The sequence below is a fragment of the Oncorhynchus gorbuscha genome, linkage group LG13, assembly GCF_021184085.1.
Source record: "Oncorhynchus gorbuscha isolate QuinsamMale2020 ecotype Even-year linkage group LG13, OgorEven_v1.0, whole genome shotgun sequence".
Taxonomy (NCBI): Eukaryota; Metazoa; Chordata; class Actinopteri; order Salmoniformes; family Salmonidae; genus Oncorhynchus; species Oncorhynchus gorbuscha.
The window spans coordinates 42,763,855-42,771,098 of NC_060185.1; positions in this window are offsets into that span (position 1 = coordinate 42,763,855).

Below are 7,244 nucleotides of genomic sequence, written 5' to 3' on the forward strand. Positions count from 1 at the left end.
GCGTTCTGTCGTATGCTGAGCAGCAGCACCATCTTGTGGTGAATATGCAAGTTGACACGATTAGTGAAAACCACTGAACGCGAGGGAAGGGAGCACACACAATTAAATGCTGGACCGTTTAGAGTCGAAATAGAATAATACAAAATCCCCATACGAATCCGTCGGTTTAATCGAGAGATATCTGTTGTTGTTTTTTTTTGCATGGGCTGCATCTCAATATACTGCGTCCGCTGATGTCAGCCTTCCTTATCTGCGGTGAAAGGTGGCAGAGCTACAGCAGTGTTTGTCAGACCATGATACTTCCCGAAAATCGGTCTTCTCACGAAAACATCTGGAGCGTTCAAACGGTTATAGCCCATAACTATTATGACCCCTTTGTGGAAAGTAGAGTAGCCTACATGTCGGGTTTGCTCTAGGACGCTCAAAAGACTCATCTGAAAGTAGCCCGGTACCAGTTTTAAAAAATGAATATTAGTATTGTATACATTAAATGTATGTCAATATATATATTTTTACAAATAATTTATTGATCTTATATCTCTGAGATATAGGAAAGACACTTCAAAACAAACATTTGTTTCCTCGAATATTTTTTAAACATATTTTTTGATAACTAATTGGGTCCTAAAATTTTTAACCAAATAGCTAAATGTTCCTTGTTATAACAATCTTAAAACAAATCCATATGTTAGCTTACCTGCTTCAGGTGATAGAAATCTGAACAAACTACCAGTGCTTTGAAAATGAGATTTAATTAAACTTTTTTTGTGGATATATTGTCTCACATTCCTACGGCCAAAAGGACCAGCCGCACAGACAATCGGCAAAGTACATTAAAATATTATTTTAATCAACATTCTGGCTTGTTGAGGTCGTGAGAGGAAACTTTCCTGATTCAAACGCTCATGTCTGCCCGACGTAGAATTCAATGCAATTCAACATTGGGTTTCCAGGCAATGCTCTACCAAGCAAACGAGCAGTAACTGCTAATTGAGTGGAACTGAGAAAAATGGCAATAACATTTTTTTAATTGTCCACATTTACATTTACATTTAAGTCATTTAGCAGACGCTCTTATCCAGAGCGACTTACAAATTGTCCAACCAAATGAGTTCAGTAGAAATGTCTTATCTGTTATCTTACTATCAGGGAATGTTTTATTCATATTGACCCTGACATCTGACATGACCTTTGACCCAAAATGGCAGTTGCTGCCTTGTTGCTTGGTACACCCACTGGGATGTGTTTCCATACAAAAGTATGTGGACACCCCCCTGGCTATTTCAGCCAGACCCGTTGCTGACAGATGTATACATTTTTTTCATGTATATACTTGTTTTATTTAATCTTTATTTAACTAGGCAAGTCAGTTAAGAACAAATTCTTATTTACAATGACGGCCTACCAAAATGCAAAAGGTCTCCTACGGGGACGGGTGCTGGGATTAAAAATACAAATAAATTAAATACAATTATAGAACAAAACACATATTACGGCGAGAGACAACACAACACTACATAAAGAGAGACCCATGACGACAACAGAGTGGCAGCAACACAACATGACAACATCATGGTAGCAACACAACATGGCAGCAGCAGAACATGGTAGCAGCACAAAACATGGTAGAAACAATATTGGGCAGAGACAACAGCACAAAGGACAAAAAGGTAGAGACAACAATACATCATGCAAAGCAGCCACAACTCTCAGTAAGAGTGTCCATGATTGAAGAGATGGAGATAAAACTGCCCAATGTGAGTGTTTGTTGCAGCTTGTTCCAGTCGCTAGCTGCAGCGAACTGAAAAGGCGAGCGACCCGGGGATGTGTGAGCTTTGGGGACCTTCAACAGAATGTGACTGGCAGAACGGGTGTTGTATGTGGAGGATGATGGCTGCAGTAGATATCTCAGATAGGGGGGAGTGAGGCCTAAGAGGGTTTTATAAATAAGCATCAACCAGTGGGTCTTGCGACGGGTATACAGAGATGCCCAATTTACAGAGAAGTATAGAGTGCAGTGATATGTCCTATAAGGAGCATTGGTGGAAAATCTGATGGCCGAATGATAAAGAACATCTAGCCGCTCCAGAGCACCCTTACCTGACGATCTATAAATTATGTCTCCGTAATCTAGCATGGGTAGGATGGTCAACTGAATCATGGTTATTTTGGCAGCTTGGGTGAAAGAGCAGTGATTACGATAGAGGAAACCAATTCTAGATTTAAACTTTAGCCTGCAGTTTTGATATGTGCTGAGAGAAGGACAGTGTACCGTCTAGCCATACTCCCAAGTACTCGTATGAGGTGACAACCTCAAGCTCTAAACCCTCAGAGGTAGGAGAGGGGCATTCTTCTTACCAAACCACATGACCTTTGATTTGGAGGTGTTCAGAAGTTAAGTTTAACACAAGTTGAGCACACAGCCATGCAATCTCCATAGACAAACATTGGCAGTAGAATGGCCTTACTGAAGAGCACAGTGACTTTCAACATGGCCCTGTCATAGGGTGCCACCTTTCCAACAAGTCAGTCCGTCAAATTTCTGACCTGCTAGAGCTGCCCCCGGGCAACTGTAAGTGCTGTTATTGTGAAGTGGAAACGTTTAGGAGCAACAACGGGTCTGCGAAGTGGTAGGCCACACAAGCTAAAAGAACTTGATCGCCGAATGCTGAAGCCCGTACAAATCGCCTGTCTTCATTTGCAACACTCACTACCGAGTTCCAAACTGCCTCTGGAAGCAGCGTCAGCACAATAACTGTTTGTTGGGAACTTCATCAAATGGGTTTCCATGGCCGCACACAAGCCAAACATCAACATGCGCAAAGCCAAGTGACGGTTGGAGTGGTGTAAAGCTCACCGCCATTGGACACTGGAGCAGTGAACGTGTTCTATGGAGTGATGAATCACACTTCACCCTCTGGCAGTCCGATGAACGAATCTAAGTTAAGCAGATGCCAGGAGAACGCTACCTGCCCGAATGCATAGTACAAACTGTAAAGTTTGGTGGAAGAGGAATAATGGTCTTTCATGGTTCTGGCTAGGCCCCTTAGTTCCAGTGAAGCGAAATCTTAATGGTACAGCATACAATAACTTTCTAGACGATTCTGTGCTTCCAACTTGTGGTAACAGTTTGGGGAAGGCACTTTCATGTTTCAGCATTCCAATGCCCCTGTGCACAAAGTGAGTTCCATACAGAAATGGTTTGTCTAAATCAGTGTGGAAGAACTTGACTGGCCTGCACAGAATTGTGACATCAACCCCATCGAACACCTTTGGGATGAACTGGAACTCTGACTGAAAGCCAGGCCTAATCGCCCAACATCAGTGCCTGACCTCAATAATGATATTGTGCCTGAATGGAAGTAAGTCCCTGCAGCAATGTCCCGACATCTAGTGGAAAACCTTCCCAGAAGAGTGGAGGCTGTTAAAGCAGCGAAGGGGGGACCAACTCCATATTAATGCCCATGATTTTAGAATGAGATGTTCGATGAACAGGTGTCCACATAATCATGTAGTGGACTTTAGTCTGAGACTGCCATCATTGAAGTTGTTTGTGGTGATGAGGGGCACTGTACAAAACAAAGTCATGAGGGATAGGATCGTCTCTAACCAATCAGAGTATCAAAGCCAATGACACATTTTCAAACCGCCATTTTAACCACGTGTGTTCTGGCTCTGGCCCAACCCATTGGTTTCTGGACCAATCAGATGGCCCTGAATGTTATTCGGGGAAGGTACTCAGATCCAGACTCACTACAGAGAAGAAACTAACGTCTGTGGGTGTGGCGTAACGTTTGGCCGGAGCAAGGAGTCTGGGGTAGCCAGGAAACGTAACTCCTGCTCTCACAACCACTTTTACAGTTGCAGCAGGGAAGCAATGGAGCTCGAGTTAGTCTGATATGCGAGCAGGTGTCCACATATTTTTGGTCATGTAGTGTAGTTTGATACTTGTATCAGCAAAGAGCAAGCAATAAAACCAAGGTAAACTGTAGACACTGTAGCCCAAAGCCTGGTTACACCAAGGTAAACCGTAGACACTGTAGCCCAAAGCCTGGTTTCACCAAGGTAAACCGTAGACACTGTAGCCCAAAGCCTGGTTTCACCAAGGTAAACCGTAGACACTGTAGCCCAAAGCCTGGTTTCACCAAGGTAAACCGTAGACACTGTAGCCCAAAGCCTGGTTTCACCAAGGTCACTGTAGCCCAAAGCCTGGTTTCACCAAGGTAAACCGTAGACACTGTAGCCCAAAGCCTGGTTTCACCAAGGTAAACCGTAGACACTGTAGCCCAAAGCTTGGTTTCACCAAGGTAAACCGTAGACACTGTAGCCCAAAGCCTGGTTTCACCAAGGTAAACCGTAGACACTGTAGCCCAAAGCTTGGTTTCACCAAGGTAAACCGTAGACACTGTAGCCCAAAGCCTGGTTTCACCAAGGTAAACCGTAGACACTGTAGCCCAAAGCCTGGTTTCACCAAGGTAAACCGTAGACACTGTAGCCCAAAGCTTGGTTTCACCAAGGTAAACCGTAGACACTGTAGCCCAAAGCCTGGTTTCACCAAGGTAAAAAGCAGTGACTGACGTTAGTGATTGCAGTTACTGCCTTTGTTCTGGGTTTCACTGTAATTTTTTTTGCAGTTACTGCAAAAATGACCTCCCATTTTCTCCATAACACAACACAATGGAGGCAAGATATTGTTCCACGTGATAAAGCATGTATTGAATGTATCAAAAATGTCAGTAACACATTTTTGACCGAATGTGCAGTTAATGCTCTTTTTCTTGGTATGACATGCACTCCACAGTAAATTCAGAACGTTTTGTGCCTGGGTATATTTATTGGAATAGTCCTTCCATAGACTGAACTTGCTAATGTTCATTAAATATGTGTTAACAGAGATGTACAGTTGAAGTCGGAAGTTTACATACACCTTAGCCAAGTACATTTAAACTCAGTTTTTCACAATGCCTGACATTTAATCCTAGTAGAAATTCCCTGTCTTATGTCAGTTAGGATCACCACTTTATTTTAAGAATGTGAAATGTATTACAGCTTTTATTTCTTTCATTCACATTCCCAGTGGGTCAGAAATGTACATACACTCAATTAGTATTTGGTAGCATTGCCTTTAAATTGTATAACTTGGGTCAAACGTTTCAGGTAGCCTTCCACAAGCTTCCCACAATACGTTGGGTGAATTATGACCCATTCCTCCAGACAGAGCTGGTGTAACTGAGTCAGGTTTGGAGGCCTTCTTGCTCGCACACACTTTTTCAGTTCTGCCCACAAATTTTCTATAAGATTGAAGTCAGGGCTTTGTGATGGCGACTCCAATACCTTGACCTTGTTGTCCTTAAGCCATTTTGACACAACTTTGGAAGTTTGCTTGGGGTCATTGTCCATTTGGAAGACCCATTTGCAACCAAGCTTTAACTTCCTGACTGATGACTTGAGATGTTGCTTCAATATATCCACATAATTTTCCTACCTCATGAAGCCATCTATTTTGTGAAGTGCACCAGTCCATCCTGCAGCAAAGCACCCCCACAGCATGATAATATAATAATAATATAATATATGCCATTTAGCAGACGCTTTTATCCAAAGCGACTTACAGTCATGTGTGCATACATTCTACGTATGGGTGGTCCCGGGGATCGAACCCACTACCCTGGCGTTACAAGCGCCATGCTCGACCAACTGAGCTACAGAAGGACCACTTTCACGGTTGGGATGGTGTTCTTTGGCTTGCAAACATCCCCCTTTTTTCCTCCAAACATAACGATGGTCATTATGGCCAAACAGTTCTATTTTTGTTTCATCAGACCAGAGGATATTTCTCCAAAAAGTACGATTTTTGTCCCCATGTGCAGTTGCAAACTGTACGGCTGTTTTCTGTTTTTGGAGCAGTGGCTTCTTCCTTGCTGAGCGGCCTTTCAGAGGATGTCGATATAGGACTAATTTTACTGTGGACATAGATCCTTTTGTACCTGTTTCCTCCAGCATCTTCACAAGGTACTTTGTGATTTGATTTGCACTTTTCACACCAAAGTACGTTCATCTCTAGGAGACAGAACGCGTCTCCTTCCTGAGCGGCTACATGGTCCCATGGTGTTTATACGTGCACACTATTGTTTGTGCAGATAAATGTGATACCTTCAGGCGTTTGGAAATTGCTCCAAAGGATGAACTAGACTTGTGGAGGTCTTGGCTGATTTCTTTTGATTTTCCCATGATGTCATGCAAAGAGGCACTGAGTTTGAAGGTTGGCCTTGAAATGCATCTACAGGTACACCTCCAATTGACTCAAACTATGTCAATTAGCCTACCAGGAGCTTCTACATCCATGGTATCATTTTCTGGAATTTTCCAAGCTGTTTAAAGGCACAGTCAACTTAGTGTATGTAAACTTCTGACCCACTGGAATTGTGATACAGTGAATTATAAGTGAAATAATCTGTCTGTAAACAATTGTTGGTTAAATCACTTGTGTCATGCAAAAAGTGGATGTCCTAACCGACTTGCCAAAACCATAGTTTGTTTACAAGAAATTTGTGGCGTGGTTGAAAAACAAGTTTTAATGACTCCAACCTAAGTGTATGTAAACTTCTGACTTCAACTGTATAAATATCACATCACAGAGTGGCTTCAGTGGCGCCACTGCTGCTGAACTGAAATGGAGAGAAATTCCATCACTGCTGTGCCCACTGTCTTGGTTCAACAGATGAGGCAACTCCCAAAATAATCAATTATCTTCACTACTCCACTGTCACCCAAAACGATCAATTATTAAACCTCTTCAGCATCGGCTCACCTAGAATAGATTATATCATTATCAATTGGCCTATCAACACATCTTAGTTATCCCTCTTCCAGAACACCCTCCCCCCTTTCTCTCTCTTGCTAAATTCAGTCTAACAGGATTAAGTAAAAGACCCTTTAGTGTATTCGAAAGCTGTCCAAAAGTAGATCTCAAAATGATATTTGATTCAAATTCTTGGAACATTTGGGGTGTGAAGGTTATCACTGATGTTAAGGTTGGAAATGAGCCCAGCACGAACAGTAAACTCTATGTAGTAGAATCTTGCACAATTGATTTATGACATAAAAATGACCCCAAAAAAAGTGAATACACAAATATGTAATTCACCTTTACAGTCCAACCTGGGCCCTGTCCAAGACAGGGTGCAATTCTGATGTTGGTGAAACATAAATCTACCATTTAGCATCTTATATTTGAAACATTA